At 49.4% G+C, this 23,814-nt stretch overlaps 1 protein-coding gene across 2 annotated transcripts in view; it reads right to left on the bottom strand.

The window, feature by feature from the left end:
* pxb overlaps positions 1 to 23,814 on the bottom strand; it is a 408,186-nt gene that overhangs the window by 283,378 nt on the left and 100,994 nt on the right. Inside the window, exon 1 of one of the 2 annotated variants that reach the window (XM_065444311.2) lies at positions 10,088 to 10,984. The exons of the other annotated variant lie outside the window; for it this stretch is intronic. The gene's annotated coding sequence lies outside the window, so the exon portion shown is untranslated. Of the gene's footprint in view, positions 1 to 10,087; positions 10,985 to 23,814 lie in introns of those variants that run through there. 2 annotated transcript variants of the gene reach the window in all.

Below are 23,814 nucleotides of genomic sequence, written 5' to 3'. Positions count from 1 at the left end.
ATGGGATTAGCCCGGTTGTCAGCTTCGCGGCTGATCCAAAGGGCGATGCTGACCGGCCTCCTCGTCAAGGCGTAATCATGACAATGTTCCCAGCCCAGAGACTCGACGCCGTCAAAGAGCGGCGATAAAGAACACAAACAAAACTAAACTAAAACGGCACGCAGCATCGACGAACGGTGACGCAAAAAAAAAAAAAAGACGAGTAGCAAAGAGTTTTCTGTCCCCAATGCATGCAAATCAAGGACTGCGGTTCAGGGCGGGCAGGAGGAGCTTGCGAAAAAGAGCGCGAAGCGATGCGTTCGCATTATCCGTCCGTGCGGCCCGGTCGTCGTCTTCGTGATTCGAGAATGAACGTGACGAAAGAAGCAAAAACAGAGCGACGGAGGTCGCTGTACGCACGCGCAAAGCACACAGAGAGGCAGAGGAGAATATCAAAGGGATAAAGCAGTGCTCTCGACGAGATCGATGCCGGCGTACTATACAGTGTTCGTCGTTTTTCGCTTTTATTTTGCTTTTACGTTTGTCAATCTCCGGGGGGGATGCCCGGATGAAATGAACTGCAGCTTCCTGACGTGCCGAAGCTCTCCGCAGCAACTATTCTGTCGTGCTTGTTTTTTTTCCTGTCGTTGTTGTCGCGGCGGTGATGCAGACGACGCGAATTCCCATTGGCGCGCGTGACGCAGAAGCCAGGAAGGCAGCAGGCGACACAGAAAATCGGCGTCGGGGCCGGAGCACACGACGCTGTCACACAATTGTCAAATCATCGCGAAGCGCTTCTGGCGCACAATCAACGTGAGAGTCCGAGCAACACAAGGAGAGGACGAATGCAAAGAATGGAGCCGAGAGAGCACGCTATAACCAACAGAGGGCGCCTAGTAATACGTTTTTTCATCACAAAGGCAAAGGTGATAAGGATTAAAGGAGCTCGTACAGGCCAGTTACAGTAACGTCGGTAATATATAGAATGGCAATGCAAGCCATACAATTGGAACTGTCGAAGTGGGTGGAGAAAAATTATATATTGGGGGAAATGCAGAATGAGTTCAGGCCAAGCCGACGCTTAAAGCATAACTTGTCTGTACTAACTCAGTGCACAGAGATTTCAGTAGCTCAGTATAGACCTTTATCGATAGCATTTCTAGATAGTCAAGGAGCCTATGACAACGTAGACAGGGAATAGTTACGGGATATTCTTAAGCACGAAGGCATAGATGATGATTTCGTGGAGTTTCTGAGGGATATATACAGAGACAACCTAGTGCAAGTTGTACGGGAAGGTCGATAAGGTAATGAAGTGGTGGGAATTCGCCAAGGACTGAAGCAAGGATGTTCTCTGTCTCCATTGTTGTGCCCGCTTTATGTTAAGGGCATAGAAAGACGATTAGCAAACAGCGAATTAGGGTTTGATTTATCCTACACGCGTAATGGACTAATGGCGCAGACCAGCTCCCTGGACTGATGGGGACGACATACTGCTACTAGCGGACAATAAAAGAGATTTACAGACACTTGCGAATATATGTGGCAACGCAGCGACAAATATAGCCTTAAGTTTAGCACAGAAAAATCGAGAATTATCATCTTTAATGAAGAGACGAGTAATTACGTGATGTCAATTCAACAGCGAATCATACCCATAGCCAAGCAATATAAATACTTCTGCGTATGCGTAAACGAAGGAAAGACTTACTCAAGTACCCACCAAGAGAATCTGAAAATAAAAGGGAGGAGGATTGCTGCAATATAGAGCACTGTGGGGCCACGATAAGTGTGAGGTGGTGCGTGGAATCAGTAAAGGAGTAATGGTGCAAGCGCTAACGTTCCCAAATGCCATTCTGTGCTTAAAATCGGATATCTTGTCGGGGTTGGGAGTTAACCAAAGATCGGCAGGCCGGTTGGCTTCGGGAGTCCACGGTAAAACCAGAAATGAGGCAGGGCAGTGTGACATGGGTCGGGCCTCACATGGGTCGGGCCTCCTTTGGAGTCAAGAGAAGCACGGAGCAAAATTAGTTTTGGAGAAAGACTCAGCAACATGGATGAAGAAAAATAGGAAGCTAAAGTGCACAAGTATCTGTAGTTCAAAAGCGTGGACACAGAATGAAAGAAGAGGTCAAGAAAGTTGCCAAAGGAGAGCAGGGTAATCGAAACTTTAAATAGACAACCAGGATTCATCAGAAAGAAAGCGAGAGAAACAGAGACAGTTAATTGGATGCAGAGAATGGAAACAAAAAGGGACATGTAGATTTACAAGAATGAGAAAATAGAAGTTAGAAAGGAAAATCTGCATGCACGATAACAGAAAGGACAGTGCCTTGTTATCTGAGGCTCGAGCCGGCTGCCTAAGGACAAAAACAAACGGGAACAAATATTCGGAACTAGACGAGGCATGAGTATGCTGCAGCAAAAATCCAGATACCACTCAGCATATCCTAATGGAATGCGAAGGGATTGACCCAATGAGAACGGTAGGTATCGTACACTTGGGCTTTAAGTGGACGGAAGCGTCAACCTGTCGGCAGTCGAAGTAAGCAAGAGACGTTTAGAATATGGGTGGGGAAAAAGCAGGGAAGAGAGTGAGTGATGCGACCGAATCTCTGACAGATATAGCCAGCGGTGCAAGGTAGCTTTTAAAGGAATGCAAAGATTAAGGAGATGTATACAAAGATGCTAGATAAAAAAGATGATGAGCATACCTGATTAAATCAAGCAGGCCAGGTGACTATTTGCCACCGACACGTTTCAAAGGGGATGCCATTAAATCACCATCATCCTTTTCTCTGCACTTTTCCCCTTCATTCTTTTTTCTCTCTCATTCGGCCCGAGTATTTTACTCGCCCATTAGACAGGGTACGGCAACAAGATCCTGTTCAGTTCTTACCGTCCTTGCCTATGTGCTTAAGTTACCCTCAGCATACTGAGCACGCAGTTAGCGGGCAGAGACCGCCGACTTCTGCCGATGGCAGCTATTCGTGCACAGCGCGTAGAAATCGAATCAGTTCGGCGGAAGTCCGCAATGTGAAGAAAAGATCGCGAGAAATAAAAAAAAAAAACATGTTATCCACCCTATTGTAGTAGGAAGGTTCAAAGGAAATTCGTACGTGTTTCTTAGAAAGAAAGCCTCTCAACTGAATAACGAGGACCAGGACGAAATGGCACAAACCATTCAGCAGATTTTTACTAGCACGTCGCAGTATCCAACCAACGGTAATGGAAGACGTAGTAACCCTGCTCGACGTCTTCGGTTTAAAATTCATATTAATTTTGTCGTCGAAAGACCCGCTAGAAAAGGGGTCGTTATATCTTACATTAGGACAGTAAACGGGAAGAGTGAATTAACTCAGCGGTGGAGAATAGTAGAAGACGGCTGTATAGTAGAGATAGCATAAGCGTATTGAATAGACGGAATGAAAAGATTACTTCTTTAGAGCGAAATTGGCAGTTTCGGCCGAAGGCGAAGTACTGAAAACGATGCACCAAGGTTCAGCATCGCGCCGCTAAGCTGCTTACGACGCTTACCATCCGTCCCGCTCAGACTAGCGTATGCACCACAATGCACACAGCTTTCTCAGAAGGAATGTGTGTGCGCGGAACGACCATACCAGCAGCGGACGCCAAAAGGCTGCGCTGGCTCCAGCCACAGAGCTACACGTTTGGGTATGACTGTCCTCGCCGTACTCTACAGATACGATCGCTCGCAACCGCTTTCATAAGAGCAAACCACTTTGGGATGCCTATACCTCATAAGCCATCGTAGCAACAGAGGGATACGAAGGCACTACAGCGGTGTTTAAGGCAACAGGCCTGCACGTGCGGCTGTGGCCCGAATTGTTTGCACATGTGATATTGCGCTGCGATAGTGACTTTCAGTGATCGCGTGTCTCTGCTGCCTATCGTCGTTACTTCCTTCTTATCTTTCTGCATCTCCCTCCCCCGTTCCCCAGTGTAGTGCTGCAAACGACAATTTTCCTTGCTGTTCCCTTCATTCCATCTTTATATTACACTACAAACATTACTAAAGGGATGTAGGGTGCTGCCATCATTCAGCTGCCACAGAGATAACAGAGGTACACGGATCGGTCTGATCTTCATCTACAGACGTCCTTGTGGCATTGTTTACTACTGCGCTTTATCTGCATTTATTGGTAACGTGAGAAACATAGCGTCCAAAACGTATTTCCGTCTCCTGCAATTGATGCCGGCGCATGTATCCAACTAAATAAAGGGCAACCTACAGATGTGTTTCTATTACCGAGCGTGAGCCGGCGCCGAGGCGTGGATTTGCACAGCCTCTATCGGCCCGCATTCTTTAAGTAACTGAATTGTTCCAAGACGCTGAAGGCGAGATGACTCTGCGTGAGCCCAATGAGTCTACACGGGCGCTTGCAGTTTCTGAAAAATAGTTCGAGACGAAACGTCGACTCACAGCGACCGGTGCAGAGTCCTTTGTTCTGCAGCCATTTACGCGCGCGGCTGCCTTTGCATATAGCGAGCACGGTGACGAGCCGCGCCATGGCCGTGCACGGGCGAAGGTCGAGCGCTGAGGATGTTCTTGTTGACGACGACGACGACGATGATGAGGATGATGATGCGCCTTCAAGTGTGATCGCAACGGGGGCAGGTGCGGTACCTCTCCCTCACTGATAACACGTACAAAGCATGTTTTTTATTTATTTTTTATTTTCTGTTTTTGAAAATGCGACAGGAAAAACGAAACCAGAATCTGGAGGACGCTTAAGCTTCGCCTATAAGAGTGGAACACGATAGCATTCAAAGATCCCCGAGTGCTTCTCACGCCACCCGGCAACTGCAGCTTACGCAACCGCAAAGTTCACCGGGACACGCTCGCGGCGAAGGCGAGCTTGTAGTGGTTCCTTTGTTGATGGCGCGCAAGGAAGCGAGGGGTTCGCGCCGCTACTGCTAAGACAGGCCTCAAACGGCAGCTGGAAAACGCTATGGCGATAAAGTAGGTTGGTGTTTGAGTTTCCACGTAACAGAATTATGCTTCCACGTACATTCACATTACAATCCAACGCCATCATGTCTGCAGGTGGTGTGTAAGTCGTACGGTACGATTTTTCTACGTATTTTACCTTGAGAAATTCAATTATTTCAGTCATTTACTTGCACCACATGGAGAGCCTGCGTGGTTGGTTGGGTGTGCGTGGTGCGCCGACTCCCGATTTTCTGCTACACGGGGCCCTTAACGCTATCGCGTGAAAAAGCCGTATGCGTCGTTCCCAGTGAAATACTCGACGCATCTTTGCCTCACGAAGACTGATGCCCGTCACATATCTTGACACCTCGATGACCTCATTACTGCACAAATGTGTTCACGTCGATGGCGACGGGTATATACAGTCGAAATATTAAGTATGGCAGAAGAGCAGACACCACAAACGCTTGTAGTGTCCACTCTTACGCCCAACCCACCCGTACGATTGCGGACGCGCGCGAGCTCGCGTCTACGCGCCCAGCGCCTGCCGCGCCTCGCGAGGAATGGTGCGTGGTATACAGACGCGCGTGGTATGTGGTACGAATGGTGCGTGATACAGGGCTCACATGTAGACGTCTTGGAAGAAGCCACTTCATACTTTGTTACTGACAGTGTTTCGAAATGCTTCGATATCTATAACCGTAATTGTCATATTTTTAGAGCTATTACATCAGCACAAAAAGGAAAGGTTAAGCACTTTCTTACATGATAAAAATCTGCTTCACCGAGAGTTGAATGTTCCGCACCGCAGCTGCTCGACGCGAGGCCGCCCAAGCGCGCGATAACAGAGAGCAAGCAGCTGTTCACCAAGACCGCGCTGCGTTTCGTGCGGGCCGTGCCGCACTGTCTGCGCATCCGCGGGCGCGCGGACGCGAGCTCCGTACGTGTGGTCTGGGCTTCGATGAATCCAGTGCTTGTATTTTTCGCGTTGTACCCTATTCCAGTAAAAATACTGAAAAATATCTATAGCAGCTCCACAGCCACCGTCGTCCTCCATAAAGAAAGCAACAAAATCCCAATAAAGAAAGGCGTCAGGCAGGGAGATACGATCTCTCCAATGCTATTCACAGCGTGTTTACAGGAAGTATTCAGAGACCTGGATTGGGAAGAATTGGGGATAAGAGTTAATAGAGAATCCCTTACTAACTTGCGATTCGCTGACGATATTGCCTTGCTTAGTAACTCAGGGGACCAACTGCAATGCATGCTCACTGACCTGGAGAGGCAAAGCAAAAGGGTGGGTCTAAAAATTAACCTGCAGAAAACTAAAGTAATGTTTAACAGTCTCGGAAGAGAACAGCAGTTTACGATAGGTAGCGAGGCACTGGTAGTGGTAAAGGAATACATCTACTTAGGACAGGTAGCGACTGCGTATCCGGATCATGAGACTGAAATAGTCAGAAGAATAAGAATGGGCTGGGGTGCGTTTGGCAGGCATTCTCAAATCATGAACAGCACGTTGCCATTATCCCTCAAGGGAAAAGTGTATAACAGTTGTGTCTTACCAGTACTCACGTGCGGGGCAGAAACCTGGAGCCTTACGAAAAGGGTTCTACTTAAATTGAGGACGACGCAACGAGCTATGGAAAGAAGAATGATAGGTGTAAGGTTAAGGGATAAGAAAAGAGCAGATTGGGTGAGGGAACAAACGCGTGTAAATGACATCTTCGTGGAAATGAAGAAAAAGAAATGGACATGGGCAGGACATGTAATAAGGAGGGAAGATAACCGACGGTCATCAAGGGTTACGGACTGGATTCCAAGGGAAGGGAAGCGTAGCAGGGGGCGGCAGAAAGTTATATGGGCGGATGAGATTAAGAAGTTTGCAGGGACCACATGGCCACAGTTAGTACATGACCGGAATAGTTGGAGAAGTATGGGAGAGGCCTTTGCCCTGCAGTGAGCGTAACGAGGCTAATGTTATGATGATGATGATGATGGTGATGATGATGATCCTTTGCCAAAAACACGCATCAACTCGCCCAACTTTACATCTGGTGTTAATATTGATAGATTGTCTCGGTTTACCTTGTTCCTGTCCCATCTTATCCTCGTTTCTCATCCCCAGGGTAGCCAACAGGACGCGACCATGTTAACATCCCTGCCTGTATTCTTCGTCCGTCTCTCTCTCTCTCTCTCTCTCTCTCTCTCTCTCACTGATGCATTGTTCAACACATTAAGCGATTATATACCTCTTTATGGCACGCCCTACATCGATTCATACCGCATGATAGGATAAGTTATGAGCGTCAATTGCATCGGTTCCAGTTTCGCCACACTTTAAGTACATGCACTTTGTCTGCTTCTATAGGTGCTGTTGATATTGTTTAACGTTTAATTCGTTAACAAGTATGCGAGTGTTGTTGCGCTGCCCATTTGTAATTGTGCACTGCGTGCGTAGGCTTCACGTGGCGTAACCATTGCATCATAAAGGACGCAGTCACCGTCACGCTACTTAGTATCTACGGCTGTAAGCCTCAACGTCGAGTATCCTTACTCGATGTTGAAAAACGGCTTGATCTGAAAGCTCTCGTTAGGATAGCGGCCAGCAATTTCGAATTATTGTTGTTTTCACGTAGCAAGAAATGGGACAGCGTAAGCGAAAATGTACGAAAGCGACATGCATTTCTAAGCTGCTTTACAAGTTTCCGAGGACGACGTCCATGCGAGCAAAGAACGTATACTACTAGCGTGCATTCAAGTAGTTGCTGCCTGCAGTTCCCATGGGCTAAAATGGAAGAACAAGTGCGTAGCAGCAATATCGTCCGACGGCAAGGTTTAAAGCTGTAGACGCCGGCGAGGAGGCTTACCCAAACAATGCCGTCTTCGAAGCTTGGAGGAGAACCAATTCTCATGAACGGATTTCTCCATTTCTAGCAGGGCACAGCAAAAATAGCGCGCAGGAAGTGGCGAGACGAGTGTTTGAATGTGCACTGCTCGAAATGAAAGCATTCGAACTCGCTCGGCTGCTGGTACGACTCACCAACACAGGGCAATATGAAAAAGAAAGGCATTCGTGTATCCTTCTATGTCTGGATCAGCTCCTTTCAGCTTTTATGCATCACTTAGGCGAGACAAGCAGAGTGCAGATGACCGCGCGCAACAGCAGTAACCATTGCCTCGGGCTTCGCAATGCGTTCTCTTTTTGTTCTCTTCTACAAGACCTGGTGGCTTTGCAACCGATGCGTGTAAAGCCGATTCTCATTCAGTGCCATAACGCACCGATGCAGAGTTCCCAAGAAAAAGGCAAGCAGTTCCAGGGCTCGCTATGAGTCACGTACTTCCAAGGCTGGCCACACTCCGCCGCAGTGACTCCGAGGTGACTTCAGTGGCCAGGAATTTATCGCACGATAGTTGGCCCGCTCGGGGCGCTCAGCTAAAACAACGTCTGCCAAGTACGCACATTTTGTAACTTCGTAAACAGTATTAAGATACATGATGGGCGGTGTAATTGGTCACTTTGGCATCACACACACACAATTATTATAACAGCATCGAATGCTTACGGTCCTCCTAATTGGCGCAATAGTTTTTGCACTGACACTATAGTACTTGCGACCCATATAGTGTATCCTAAACAAACTCGGCTAACGTCGCATGCGCTTGCAATTGTAGCTGTCATTGATTAGCTTGCGATTCAGTTCGCGCTAGGCTCTTTCCTATTCATCTGATGTGTCTGGCAATGGCAACGGTTTGCAGCCACAGGCGACGCAAAGCGGTTTAATCGTACATTTTTCCACCAAATAAAAGCTCAATGTTCACGTGAGTGAAACTAGTGCTTATTGTCGCGTTTGAAGTGACCCAAACGCAAACTTCTGCCCAACTCAGCGAAAATAATTTCAAGGCAGACTGTATCAGGTTAAGCGAGCCAACATCTTACCCAATATTCTGAGCTCAGAAAAAAATAAGGAGCGAAGACGTCGGATGAAAGACAACAGAAATAACAAACGAATAGCTAGCGCGTTCCTAAGTAAAAAAGAAAAAGAGCTATCTGACTATGCACCGGAATATAGTTCGTAGTAACGTGATAATCCCATGTCGTACATCTAATCATGATCGCCGTCCCATGCGAACTAACGCGAAATCCTCGAGATATGTCATTCTTCAAGGTCAAGTTTCTCACCTCATCTGCGTTAGTAACAGCGGGGAAAAGGTATGGTATGAATGCGCACATATAGATCAAAGGCAGAATCGACACCTCCGTAAGGTGCTTAACAAAATAAAATTTCACGCAGCGGTAACACAGATTGATGGGTGTCACAAATTGATTCTCGACCACGAGGGACACCACTGATGTGTGGTATATTTCGTAGGAAGCAAACTCATCGTTCAACATCGATACGCTTTCTATCCGTAAAATGAAACAAATGTGCGCCCCGAACATGACATGCGAGCCCCCACTTCCATCACTCCATATTTCCTGCCTTGATGTCAAAGGAAAAGCGTCAAACGGAGGTCGCCTCCAACATGTTAGCATGGGATAAATTTATGCGATGCTGGAAAGAGTTACGACCAGTCTTAGTTGTCGTGTGCTGGCTGTACCACCAGATGTTCAGGCACACAACCCTGACGTTGAAGAGAGGGAACAAGAAAGCTAGCGCGACCGACGGTGCTCAAAGTTTTACGCTCTCAACGAAAAAGTATTTCAAGAATGCGTTTTAAGCTCTCGCGATCAATATCAAACGTGAAGACTCGGAACATGCAGAAAAAAAGGAATTCCAACGCCTTACCGGGGAGGGCTGGAATGCTAGAAACCAACTTTTGCAGGCCGATAAGGCGCCTTCAGTGAGTGCGGCGGCAACATACGCGCACAGTGCTGACAGACAACGCTCCGAATGTTGTTATTTTACGTTCCTGTGATCACGCGGGTGCTCCACGCTGCGCTGCACATAGTGGGCGAAAAATGCAGTACTGTACTGGACGAATATGTACCTCGTACGTTACGAGCGGCCGTGGATTCCCGCTAGCAGAAACGCGAGGAACTATTGGATCACGGTACGGCGAGCAACGGTTAAGTGATATCGCAGTAATTACCAAAGCCGTGAAAACGGTGGACAGACGTACAAAACGCGCAGGCGTTGAACAGCAACTCACCTTCCTAGCGTATATCCATCAGACGCCGAAGTCGGAGAATTGCCGCCTGCAGCGCAGAGAGATGTATCCGGGAGCGAACACGTCGTATCCACAAAACATGGGTGTGCAATCCAGAAAGACGCGGCGAAATCTCACAAAATCCCTGCGACGAAGCCAGCAGAACACCACGCCGACTCTCAATCCCACTAACAGCGCGCGGTAGCAGCCGAACGGGCACCACGAACAAAGGGACGAGAACCGCAGATCCCCTTTGAAAAACAGTTACCGCTGCAGATCGTTGCCCGCGTAACTCCCCAGCCACCGTCAGTTCACGCTTTCCGAATGCAAACTGGCGCGAGAACAAGGCATCGCTTTGTTGTTACCGGGCCGCAACAAGACACGGCGGCCAGGAGCGGTAGCCTGCCGGAGGCGTCGTTACGGACGCCTTGGCTGTGAGGTGAAGCCACTTGCTGCGATGCTGGCTTGACAAATCCTGGCTTGGCGGAAGTAGCAAGGCGCTGAACAGAAAGCGGCGTTCTGCACGGCGCGTGAGGTGGTATGTCGCAGGCAGGACCGCTTCGAGACGAGGTGCCCCGTCTTGTGACGCGAGTGTGGAATGGCAAATCCTTCACCGAAACAACACGCAACGTGGCTGCCGCTTGCTCGGAAAGTCGATCGGCGCCACTGAAAGTATCCGTTCTTGTAACTAGAAATGAGACAGAAGCACCGCGAGATCTCCCGAGCCGCTCTGAATCCTCGGCACAACAGACACACAGGGGCGCGCGGACTACCAGCCCGATGCAGAGCTGACGGTCTGGGCTTGGCGCGGTCAATACTCGGCGGCGGCTCGCAGCGGCAACGTCACACGTAGCCGCCGGTTCGGGTGCGCGCACAGCAGCGACGGCAGCGACTCCACGCTGCCACTGGGGAGGGAGAGGAGGAACGCTCGGCGTGGGGAGTAATGGACGAGTCCATTGGCTCCGAGATTCCAAAGGGGGGAGGGAGGGTCCGCTCGTCTGGTTGCGCGCGGCTGGGATGGTGGTGGTGGTGCAGTCCACTTTCAGCAGTCGAGGTGGAGGGAAGAGAGGTGTGTGTGTGTTGGAGTGCTGCCGCCGAATCGTCCTCACTCAAACGCCGGTGGCGGAGCGCACGGTGCGACTCTGAAACCCCGGTCTCGGCTATTGGCCTCGAGCTCCACCACTGGAAAAGCTGGCGCCACCGTCGGCGTGACGTGCTAGGAGGGATCACGTGGACATAGCGGCCGCGTCGGCTGCTTCGGGAGCGCCGAAGCGAGCTGAAAACGAGTTTAAATTCCCTCGTACGCTGCGGTCCTCATTTAGTGGCGAAATTTTCTCGCTTCGAGTGTCTCCTTTACAACGCTTGAAAGCACTACAATAGGTAGTGGCTGCCTTTGAAGGCGCGCAACATGGTAGGCTACTGCTCGGTGCCGCAGGGCCGAACGCACGTAACGGAGGCCGGTGTCAGCCTTATTCACGCCTAGCCGCAGGACAAGAAGCTGCGTGAAGCTTGGCTCGCGAAACATAAAACCGGCAAACAGTCATCGGCTACAACTCGGGTATGCAGCAAGCACAGACGCGAGGAAGATTTATGCTACGGCGCCCGGTCTGCGGTGTTCTGAAAACGCGCACTGAGGCGCTCGCCCGAGTCCGCTGCCCGAGTAATGTCATGACGGTTTGGTCTATGATCGAACTTGTCGATGCTATAGATACTGGCAAGTTGAGTGGAGTGGAAAGGCAACGGTAAGAAGCACATTAAATAAAAAGAATGGCATATGGTCATGTTTGTGTTATAAATTAATGCACTGGATTACAAAAAAAGGAGCAGCGGGAAATGGCACGCTTAGAACACCGATAAACATACAGTGCGAAGCAACTCGAGAAATAATATTGAAAGGTCAAAGAATTTAGAAGAAAAAAAAAGGTTGAATCGTCGCGACGGCACATCACAGTCCCCGTAGGTGTCGAAGTCTCTACAGTGAAGTTATTTTTTAACAACTCTGGTAGCACCCACGCAACAATGGTTGCTTGCATACTGTCAAATGCTCATATTCTGCGGCCTAAAGCTCTTGGCACGGTGCGAAAACGCGCGCGCGGAGAAAGCGAAACAGTGCGCGGACAAGCTTGCAGACGCGCAGTCGGTCGCTGCGAATGTACGCGATCGCTGCATTGAGGCTTCGTTCTATTACGATCCATTTAGTTATACAAACACTATAAGAACATATTTCACATAGCTTGCTCTCAGCGTTTACCTACCTTTCACGCAAGAAGCCGGTTCGTGAGACTCCATCGCGGCGACCGCGCGCAGTGGCGTTCACTGTACGTATTCGGTAAAGAGGTAGCGTCTGTAAACGATTGTGTGCTTTCAGTTTGCCCAAGATTGTTATTTAGACAGTAAAAAACTTCTATCGTTTCGAAAGTACTTACAGAAATGTCCGGGAGGGCTCGCGCGTGGTGTTTTCAGTGAGCGCTGCCAGCAAAACCTATGAGGAGCGCGCCACGTGATCCCTCATACTACGCCAGCGAGGCGCTTCCGCTAGATGGCGACTCCGTAACTCCTCGCCGCCAATAGTGCCAAGGAGAACTCGGTGCCGCCTGCAGAAGACGCAGGAGAGAAACGCAGCTGTGAGAAGCCGCGCGGCGGCGCGAGTAAATGGGAGTAATCAAGAACGGAGAGGGGAGCGAACGATCAGGCGCTTTGAAGAGTAGGAAAGAAAAAAAGATAAACGAAAGGACGCCGCCGTGCCGTTTTGGAGATGAAATCAGAGAGGCTGTGAGGAAGTGGCAAGTGAGGGTTGCCCGGTAGCTGCTGCGCTACCTCCTCGTTCGCGGAAATGTGAGGAGAAGAAATAAACAAAAGAGATTGCATTTGCCTCCTTGCAACGAAAGCAACAGAAGAGGTGCTCTCCACGGCAAGAAATACTGAGGTAGGCGGGTCGAAACAAACAAAACAAATCGCTTCGCCTTCGGTCCCTCTTCAGCGCGCGTGCCTCTGCCGTGGGCTTCACGGCTCGACTTGCAAGTCACCCGGTGGAGAGCGCACATCAGCGATTGCGGAACTGGGATGAAGAAAGAGTGGTCGTAAAGAACCATCTCAATGCGCAGTTCAACTACTGTAATTAGAATATATATATATATATATATATATATATATATATATATATATATATATATATATATATATATATATATATATATATCACTCGTGAGAGCGTTTGCCGTCATCTTACACCGTCATCCCAAACGGTAGTTTTATATTTGAATATGAGTTGGTTTCCCAGCAGCTTTTGATGCGCTGGTTAGTCCGACACGCGCGGAAAGGACAACGAGTCATTTCTGTACGCTGTATTAAAAAATTAGTTTCCGGCAGTATATTAGGCACAAAGTGCCGGTGTGGAAAGCATTACAACTGCAACATCACACATAAATATATGGCGTGGTAACACTAGACTGTCATCCTCTATAACAGGACAAGAAGACGATGACCGTGAGCAGAAACCTACGACAAAACAACGCGCGACATTTTAGAAGCTGGGGAAATCTTAAGGGAACCCGGTCAAATTCTATTGTGCATTCTGGATAAAGGACTGCCATGTCTGCACAGTTATAAATAAAAAATGAACACAGGCTGTAAGAGACGATGACAGTGTAGAGATGCCATATCTTTGTGTCGGTGGTGCGGCTGTCGTCATGCTCTCCAAATCATCATTTTGCGCTTATGTATTCTGGGATCCAGAGCTATAAAACTAATTGGTTCGTTCAGAGCTCATGGGGTCACTCGTGGGCCCTTTGTCCCTCCTGCGCAGTCCAACAACACACAGTGTGTCACATGTAAAGGAGTGGGCCAACGCAAGTGCACATAATTTGCATAACTTACCGCATAACTAAATAACAACGATAACGCGCTTGTTATTTACCACATATTATCTGTATTTCTTTATATTAGATAAGTTCTTTTGTGCGTCATGGCGTTTCCTCTTTGGGCGGCATCCGTGAGCCCGCTATTGTGAGAGCCACCGCCCTTTCGTGAAACATTCGTCGCTGCAATTGCCAATCGAGGTAGTCGCAGAAAGATTGCTGCAGCAGCTCCCTAGAAGGACTTGTCTGACAGTGCGTGTAAGCATTTTTTCCAGTGTTATATGGTCACGCTTGCTCTCTCTCTCTTTTGTTTTTAATTATTCTTACGTAATCTTAATTAATCTAGCAATAATTAACATTGATTAAGCTTAATAAAGTTCACCTTAATTAGTATTGTTTACGCTAATTTAACCTAAATTAGTTTGAGCTATCCTCACTGTTCTTGTCCTCAATTAATCGTCATTATACTTCATATTGTCTTACTAATGAATCTGATAATTATTTCGTTAAGCTTGATTACTCCTAATACCTCTTCAGAAAGAAGTGGGTCTTGTAGGGAAAGGAGGAAAGCCTGGCACTATCTTCTGCAACCCTTGCGGGAGCAGGGCTCAGCGCCAGAAGGGGGAAGGATATGGAAGGGAAGGAGATAGAAGGAGGGAGATAGGTAGAGAGTCGCCACGGCAGCAGCGGCCTGCTGGAAGACCCGGCCTGTAAGGCCCAGTGGCTTTGACCGGAGGAGTGCACGGGTGATAGACCTTAGGAGGTGGCCCAGCAAAAGCGAAGTTTAGGCGGATCAGGAGGCCCGAGGTGGTGAATAGCCGTCAGGCTATTCGTCTTTGAAGAAATTTCCTAGAGTCTTGCCGAGAGCCGCGACGAGTCGAGGTACTCGATGACACTTAGGAAGGCTGGTAGCTGATTACGACTGGGGAAGAGGATGTTTTCCTGTCGTGAACATGGGAGCCCCAGGCAGGAGAACTCCTGCAGAAGTCGGCCCCGGTGCTGCAGGTGAGCAGGGCAGGCCAGCAGAAGGTGCTCCGGAGTCTCTGGGTCACCACAGGAGGCACAGGCTGGCAAGGTGGCTTTCCCAAGGCGGTGCCGGCGGGCTGCCGTCCAGTAGCAGCCAACCCGCAGTCGCAGTGTCCAGGGCTCTCTGTAGGGCCGCACGTGTCTTGCGGATGTGTTGCGGTGGTCCCCGCACACATAGGGCGATGTGATCCGCGTAGATTGCGGACTGCACGGGGAAGTGAGGGTCGGTCGGCAGGGCAGCAGGCAACCGTGCCAAGGCCAGGTTGAAAAGGAAGGGTCTCACCACTGACCCCTGTGGCAAGCCTGCAGCGACTGTACGGGGGCTGCTCTTCGATCGACCCCCACGTACCCTGAGGGTGCAATATTGCATGAACGACGAGAGGAACTCCCGCAGGTTGCCACAGATGCCGAGGAGGTCCAGGTCCTGCTGGACAACTGCGTGAGGGAGGCTGTCGAAGGCACCCTGTACGTCGATCAGCAAGAGCATCACGAGGTCCCCGCCGGCCTTGGCGTCCTCCAGGGTGGACACCATGTCAGCGATGGAGTCCGCAGTGCACCGCCGCCGCCGGAAGCCCGTCGGTTGGTCTGCCAGGAAGCCGCGAGCGCGGGCCACCCAGTCCAGTCGTGCCAGGGCCATGGCCTCCATCACCTTGCAGGGAGCGGTGGTGAGGGAGACCGGTCGATATGATGACAGTTCCCTAGCCGGTTTTGCTCACTGTGCATAGTCATAATCATAAATATCAGTAGTCATACGTAGTCATAAGGCATTCTCGCATATTATACGCCCCTAGGACGCCACGTACACCTCTGCAGCGCGTCGTGTCAGACGTTACAGACTGATGGGCGGACTGACAGATTTCCGAGGGAGGTCGCCCTAGAATGCGTACGCGTTGAAGGAAGTTTTGTGAACACGGGTCCAGGTTATCCTATCCAGTATACACAGCCATTTCGTAGCGCTTTCACTGGTGCCCATCTTCATATATTTGCCTGTTTCGTGTCGTGTATATATCGCTTGCCACATAAGAACAGAACTGTCTTGCCTTTCTCTCTTTTCGTATGTCGGCGCACGTGTACGCCACAGGAAAACAAGAATTTGCTCTCCTGGCGCGTATCGCGTTAGCGGGTTTGTTTGTTCAATCAGGTGAGTACGCAGCGTCAAAATAGAACATGCAAATCGATGGGAGCCGTTAATCAGGAAAACTGTGGTTCTTGTGGAACCTTAACAATCTGGTAACATCTGGTGAAAACTCCGGTGTACAGGTTGTGCGTGTGTTGTCTAATGAAAACAGAAGACCTATCCGACCTTGCCGCATGCCGCTGAAGTGGTGCGGTGTCGCTTGGAGTCTCCCTATGTCTTCGTACAGCTTCAGCAGCGCTATAACGGGTTTCGTACACAGTATAAACTCCGGCTACACTAATTGCCTAGAAATTGCAGCGTACTCAGACCACCAACAGCAGCAATAACAGCGCGCATTGGCAAAAGTTTTATTCGAGCACATCAAGGCGCCATCAATAGTGATTTGAACCCTCCCGACTTCCAACAGTTGGAACTACGCTGTCGTCAGCTGGATGGCTGCGCCAGTGTCGTCGACCCGCAGCTATCAAACAGGCGGTTGCCAAGGGAGCCGTGCGCGAAATTGGAATCGGCAAGCGAGATTGTTCTTATATAGCCAAGGAGGCAAACAATCGAAACGCAGTAGAAGTTGATTCTAATTAAAACACGCCGTGCGCGCGCACACACAAAAGCTTGCAGAGAACAAGTCCGCCCCTTCCTATGTCGTCGAGATTCCAGAGGCTAATGAGCAAATTATGCCTTTACACGACATTCCCATTTCGAGTGCACCGTCGATCCCCTCTCGAGGGAGAAGAAAATCTCCTCCCGGGGTGCTTCTCAGGCCATCGGCTGCGAGACGCGCACGCTCCGTGACGTCAGCTGCGATGTTTGCTGTCCCGGATAGCTGTTCGCCGAGCTGCGACATTTCACCAAGCGCGCTTGTGTTGCCGAGGCATATATACACGCTCTTACTACGTGGCCCTCCTCCGTTTCGTTAAAAGCGTGCACTGCTGAGCGAGGCACGATGCCCTCACGGGGTCGCCAGAATTTGGCGGGCATTTCGAGCATCAAGAGCCCGTCCGCGCTTTGCTGCGCCCTCCATCCGGCCTTCGGTGTGTGCCAGAGATGCTAGCACACAGAGCTAGTGTGCCGAAAACTTTCAGAGAAAGCACGTGTAGGTCCTGTTGAGTTACTTAGGAGAGTGTGGCAAAATCATAAAGCTTGGGATTAATCGACAAACACATAGAAAGTGTAGGAAAAAACAAAAAAGAGCAGGACAGATTGGTGTCCTCTTCGTTCATACTTTTTTTTCTTTCAAACGCTTTCTTTGGACTGAAACATCTCCACGACGAACGCGTTGCCTGCCATCAAACAAATTTCAACACAATTGCAATGAACCTTGGCACAGCGGTCGGTAGCCGCCACAGAAGCTGACGTTGTTCTTGATGCACGCTCTAAGAGTTTACGTAGACGTGCCAAAGGTTTTTTTTTTTTTCGACACATACTCCAGCGCTACCCGTTATTGGCCAATGGATTTATTGATTAATAGATTTATAGGAACTGTAAACCAGTGCGAAGGACTGTTTAGAAAGGGAAGGTGCGGACACCGAAAAAGTGCCATTGTGCGTCCCTATCTTCCTGCCCACATCTTAGACGTTACTTTGCCGACCCTATAATGACCAACTAAGTTGCCCGATCTTCCATTCCAACCGATTTTCTTCATTCATTTATCCGATATTTCTCTCGGTCAAAAGCCTCGTTTCACACTCTGGCGTCCACACGTAGCACAAAAGCTACGTCTCTAGTAAGCTCCTGCCCTCCCTTTCTCCCTCCCCATTGGCTGGAATACCTGGAATAGGACGGCCGCCCACATTCGGGCATGAGCAGCTTAGTCTCCGTAATAAAGGTTATTCACTCACTCACTCCCATAAAATGTCGCTCGCAATCACTTCTCGCAATCGCTCGCCTGCCCGCATACACGTACAGTTGGTGCGGCCCCTCCTTCGATTGCGTGCGCCAGCTCGCAAAGCACTGCACGGTTCTGCTTCAAAGGCAGCTCGTACACTGCGTCGCAGACTTCGAAACAAGCTCGTAATCAGCGCTCATCGTAAACACTGGCGACAGCACGAGGCCCGTATCGTTTCGCAGTCATCTGCTTCTTATCTCATTCTTTTGGCAAATGCTACTCGCGAGCATCGTTAATAGCGTCCTATCGCTCTAGAGAGCTGACGCTGGAGTGCTTACTAAAGCGCATTGACAAAGATGGAAACAACGGCAAAACAACTAGCGACCATGGCAACCGAGGAAACAGTATTTGCCGAGCACTTTTCACTTTGTGTTATTTACCCGTCGTTTGATCAGCGTCTCTCGGCAAATGCTTCTAACAAAATTACTTACCGATTGCGCGATACCACCTCTCTGGTGCTCTCGGTGGCCATGCGAAGCTTGACGTCATTACCCACACGTGATAACGTACGATTTCTATTAATGGGATCATGAGCTCACGTCACGGTTAACGATGATTAGAAGCGAACTAAGTCAGCAGCAGCAACATTACAACGGGCCGGAACGCAGGTCAGATAAATGTTAATATTCAGAAATTGCCTTTTTCTTAAACTTCGTCATTGCGCCATCTGTCCTAAAGCATTTATTATAGCGGGAGAGACAGATTTTCTTGCTATTGGACGGCGAAGAGCTTAGAGATGATGATGATGAGGGAAAGGCAGGGACGGGGGTTAGCCAGGCTAATTTTGGTTGGCTACTCTGCGCTAGGGAAGGGGAGGAAAAAATTACTTAAATCAAGGGAGACGAAAAGTTAGGTGCACAGAAACACATGGTCGTCGTTAAGCCGACCCCGAGAAATAAGGACACCGACGAAGAGCGATGATGCCGGCGGGAACAAAGGCGTTGGATCAGCATTGCCATTTGTTGAGCGTGTTGGTAAAGTGACATTGAAAGCACACTTAGCGCCAGCGAACAAGGACAGAAGGGAGACGAAGGGGGCGCATTGTGGTGTCGTCTCCCTTCTATCCTTGTTCGCTGGCGCTAAGTATGCTTTCAATGTCAGCGTTGGATAAGTTTGCGGAGCGAGTGCCATCAGTGTCACTTCTCGGCCACTCTTGTGCGAGATACGTGCCGCAGAGTTGGACTCCAGAGCGCCAACCGGGCCACGTCCGACCGAGACAGCGGGAACAGGAGGCTCGCTTCGTGCAGCGACGGAGTTTAAAAGTATTGACGGTGTAATCTGACGCTACGCGGACCTCTGAACAGCTTACAGTGCACTCGCAGTCGAGTCATTGCAAGGAAATTCGCCCAAATTTCACACTATTTCAACAGCGTCGATAAACAGTGTTTCAAGTAAATGCGCGTAAACAGAATTGTATACTTGACCTGACGTCGATGTGCAGTAAAGCAGAGAAACGCGCGTACATTTCCGAAAAACAAGAAGAGATACTGCCCATGAAGGAATAGCTTATCTTTATTTACTAAGACATCCGTAATATTTCGCAATCTCCTGCCCAGAGCTTGGGTGGCCGTGTGGGACAACACAAAATTGGAATAAAAATGGTGAGAAAACGCACCGCAAGGACAGATGTGCAAGAACGAGGAGAAGGAGAAAGAGCCCGAACAACCGTGGGGTTAGTGCGTTTGTATGCCGTCTGGCTACCTTTTTCTGGGCCAAGGAGTGGAGGGAACGAAAGGTGACAGAAGCAGAGATGTAAAGAATGATGAGAGAGAGAGAGAGAAAAGGTGCGCATACTAACGCAATCCAATGCGCTACAAATCTTGTGTTATCATCCCCCCCCCCTCCAATCCAGCAAAAATAAGAAAGGAAAACACGTAATAAGGCAACGTGTTCATGATTACGCCGCTGCCGAAAATTTACACCAGCAGCGAACAAGCATGTCCTTCGTTACTGCACAGCAATAATAGCTCTGGGTTTGTCTGGCAGAGCTTTGCGGTGGTCCCCCCGACTAGGCCACTCATGTTTACGCCTTTGGTAATCCGCAAACTTCGCTGCTGGTGTAAATTTTCGGTAGCGATGTAACCGCTAAGACGTTGCCTTTTTAAATGTTTTGTCGACAAGAACGCCCATGGAACACGAAAGCACCTCTACAAGGCATTGTAGTTTGATGGAGCGTCACAAGATCTCGCTACCAGCGTCCGGTTCTCCGGTCATTCGCAAACGCCCTTAGTTACATCTGTATACGGGACACGCTAAATCTTGTTCCGTCTCAACACTGACAAGGGCCTTACTTAGACGTTTACTACGAGGCAACCCCACCCGTTCTTCAGCGCCTGTCCAGAAGTCAACGCAGCGCTGGCGCCGACTGTCGACGGGTCAACAGAAGACCCCTCTACAAGCACCTGGCAACCTGAACTAACGATGAAAAGCGGCAACGTCGACTGCTACCGTGGGAACGGCTTCGAGCTCGGATTCCTAGATTGCTAAATATGCGGGGGCGAAAGTACAACATCGGAGGCGGAGTTCGGCGGAATGGTGCGATATCATGGGCGGGATATTGCGACCGATTCGACGATTGTGATTGGCCGCGATACCGTTATCAGATTCATTAGTCTCGTCACCTAAGGAAGACGACAGTATTAAAATCGGAGACTTTTGGTGCAGTGCAGTTTGGTGCAGTTTGGTGGTGCAGTGCAGTGGTGCAGTGCAGTCCTGGACGGTGGCACAGGATGTGTTCCAGGGTTTCAGGAGAGCCGCATCTCCTACAGGCAGGTAATGCGATGCTCCCTACGTTGAATTTTTAGGCGACATGCCAAACGCTGCCTGTCCTGAGGCGCAGGAGGAGTACCCGCTCTCGTCTCATAAGTCCCTTCTCGGGGAGAGGCTGGGGGTGGCTTGCCGCTAACCACACGCGCGTCCGGGTGGGTTGCCGCCAGCAGTTTGAGCAGCCGGTGCCATGTATAGTCGGATGCGGCTGCGGCAGTGGTTACAGCAACGGCAGCATAGTGGGCTACTTTGGCTGCAGCATCCGCCTCTTCATTTCTGGCTATTCCAACGTGTGAGGGCAGCCAGTTTAGCGAGAGGGGGATGCCACCCTTCTGGATAGCAGAGAGCTTAGTTAGGAGCAGGGCGACGGTGACTGAAGCTCGATCGGGTTCAAGTAGTACTTGAAGAGCCGGGCGAGAGTTTGAGAAGATGGCCACGGGGACCTGGGGTGGGTGCTCCGCAAGGAAGTCAGCGGCCAGGTGGCGGTCAGCCAGCTCTGCCGCTGTTGCTGAAGTAACGAATAGCGAAGAAAGCATTATCTCTTAAGTTAAATTTTACTTCTGAAATACCTGCTTCCGATAAAATAGTAGATCACCGAGTATAGATAGACTTATTAATTCCATAATACTGTGAACACTCCTTTAGATTCTTATTCCCAGCTCTCCACAACAATGAGGATAGCAATAGGGGCTTGTTGGTACGGCATATCTTATTTTGTTATAGCGCAAGCTTGACAAGGACAAAAGAAGGCACATCTGACACACACAGTGCCACCGCTGTGTGTGTCAGATGTGCCTTCTTTTGTCCTTGTCAAGCTTGCGCTATAACAAAATAAGATATGCTCCACAACAAGGCAAGGGAGACTTCGGAGCCGCGTTCTCGCTCATATTATGCACAAAATTACTTGCTTGCAGAAATAAATGACTAACAGTTTGTTTGTGTCCTTCTTCATTTAAGTATTCGATCTATATTCTACGCTCTTAGCTTGCCAACATAACCATCGTATCAAAACTAGAACACGAAGGTCATGCCACCCTCCTCCCCGTCTTCACCCTCATGTTCCGGCATTCGAGTCCTCCCACTACTTCGCGCCTTCCAGCACCGACATATGTCCTCATCGCCAAGACTTGGCGAGATCAGGAAGAACTACCTGATGGACGTACACCCAGAACTTCAGAAAAAGTTAACCAGCGGAACGCTGGAGTGAGGGCTCCATAGCAATCACACTTCTCATTGAAACCCAGAGGTCTCATTCATTCATTCGTTCATTCATTCATTCATTCATTCATTCATTCATTCATTCATTCATTCATTCATTCATTCATTCATTCATTCATTCATTCATTCATTCAACATCACGATATTTTTCTTCCACACCGAGAAAGGTCGATGACCTAGCCATTTTTATAACACGGATAGCACAAAACGACGCAGGACGTAACACTATTTATGCTTAGTATTGACAAGTGTACTTGTTTGTTCGCCGCTGTCGCCGTTCTTTGAGTGTAGCTCGTTTAGAAGGGACAAGTTCGCCCCAATAAAACGCTAGTTTCGTCATTACCAGTTTTGCTGCTTTCTTCACCGTCACTACTACGTGACAGTATAAAATCATGTAATAAGTGATGCATGCTTTCACCTCGTAATATACAATGGATGTAGATTTCAAACTTGGTGAACTAAATTTGTTTGCCTACTGGGTTAAGGTTCCCTGTGTGTATATTTTGGCCTGTCACTGCATAGTTTTGTGTATTTACTTTGAGCTAGCCTCCAAGTTCCGTTCTTTTTTTTTTATTCAGTACGTATTTTCACGGGTTCGGGGTAATACACAGACAAATGAGCGAGCATAAACTGACCGTACACGGACTGTGCCGGTTTCGTATCAGAGCGTGTTTGGTGATATACGGCGCAGAACTGGTGCAGTGTGCAACAGCGCCGGGACACAATGACGCGTGACCAACCTGTCCGAGCCATTTCACGCGTCAAAGTGCCCCGATCGCTGACCACGCGCGCTCCAGGCGTTGGGTCACAAGCCTAAGGAAACAGGCCCGGTTTGGCAACGCACCGGATTAAGGAATGTGCCGCCTGGCGGTCTTGCGAAACAGCGCGTACGAGTCCCGCGGGCCACGGAGTCGAGGCGGCGGTGTCGCAAGGCGCCCTCTGGTAACAGGAGCGTCGAACCTCTTCGCTTCCCCGCGCAGTTCGGCGGCGGACGCGGATTGCAACAGCGCCCAGACGCTCCAGAAGTAAGGCAAAAGCGAGGGCATTTCGAAGATTTTAGGGAGAACGTCTTCACGTTCCTTTCGAGAGCGAAAGGGGCCCCGCGGCGGTAAATTCGAGCAAAGTGAACATTTACTCATTTACGCAATTCCTCCGGCGTGGCCCACTGGTGAACGCGCTTTTATAGAACTTGTCAAATATTCATATACCCGGCGATCGGAGCGACGAGCTTCCACTCGAAGAAATTTGCAGAAATAACAAAAATACGTATAATGCTATAAAACTTGAAATGTAAGCACTTGACGATCGATGTAGCAACGCGCAGAAGGTGCAAGCTTCGATCCGCTACGCGTAGTCCGGTTAGTCTAGAGACGGCTGAGCGTTGTTACCGTTTGGCTGTCCCGAAGCAGTTTGTCCCCTCTGTGGAATGGTCTGCCGCATAGCTTCGCCAAATGGTGCGAAGGAGATAAACTCTGGCGTGATGTGTACGGCGAGTCAACTCGTGCGCGGCAATGTTGAGTTAGCGCTGAAAACAAATGACGAGAGAAGAAGGCGACGATCCTGTACCAAGCCACATCATGCACCACGCCCAGCTTTCGATTTTGGTTCAACGATTCTTTGGAGAGCGAAGCAACATATGAGGCTTATTAGCTTATGTTGCTTGTTATACCCGCTGTAGAGCGCAAAAAAGAAGGATCAGGATAGGAAGGTAGGTTGCGAGGAGCGTCTCGCACGTTAACCTTATTGTCCCGATAGCCTCTTTATGTAGTAAGTTGTTGCTGACGATAACTTTCCCAAAGGTAAATAGCACCATGGACGAAGAATGACGCAATGGCAGTGGCCT

The sequence above is a fragment of the Dermacentor albipictus genome, chromosome 10, assembly GCF_038994185.2.
Source record: "Dermacentor albipictus isolate Rhodes 1998 colony chromosome 10, USDA_Dalb.pri_finalv2, whole genome shotgun sequence".
NCBI classification, from domain to species: domain Eukaryota; kingdom Metazoa; phylum Arthropoda; class Arachnida; order Ixodida; family Ixodidae; genus Dermacentor; species Dermacentor albipictus.
The sequence above is the reverse complement of the archived record's forward strand: the minus strand, read 5'-3'. Positions and strand labels throughout refer to the sequence as shown.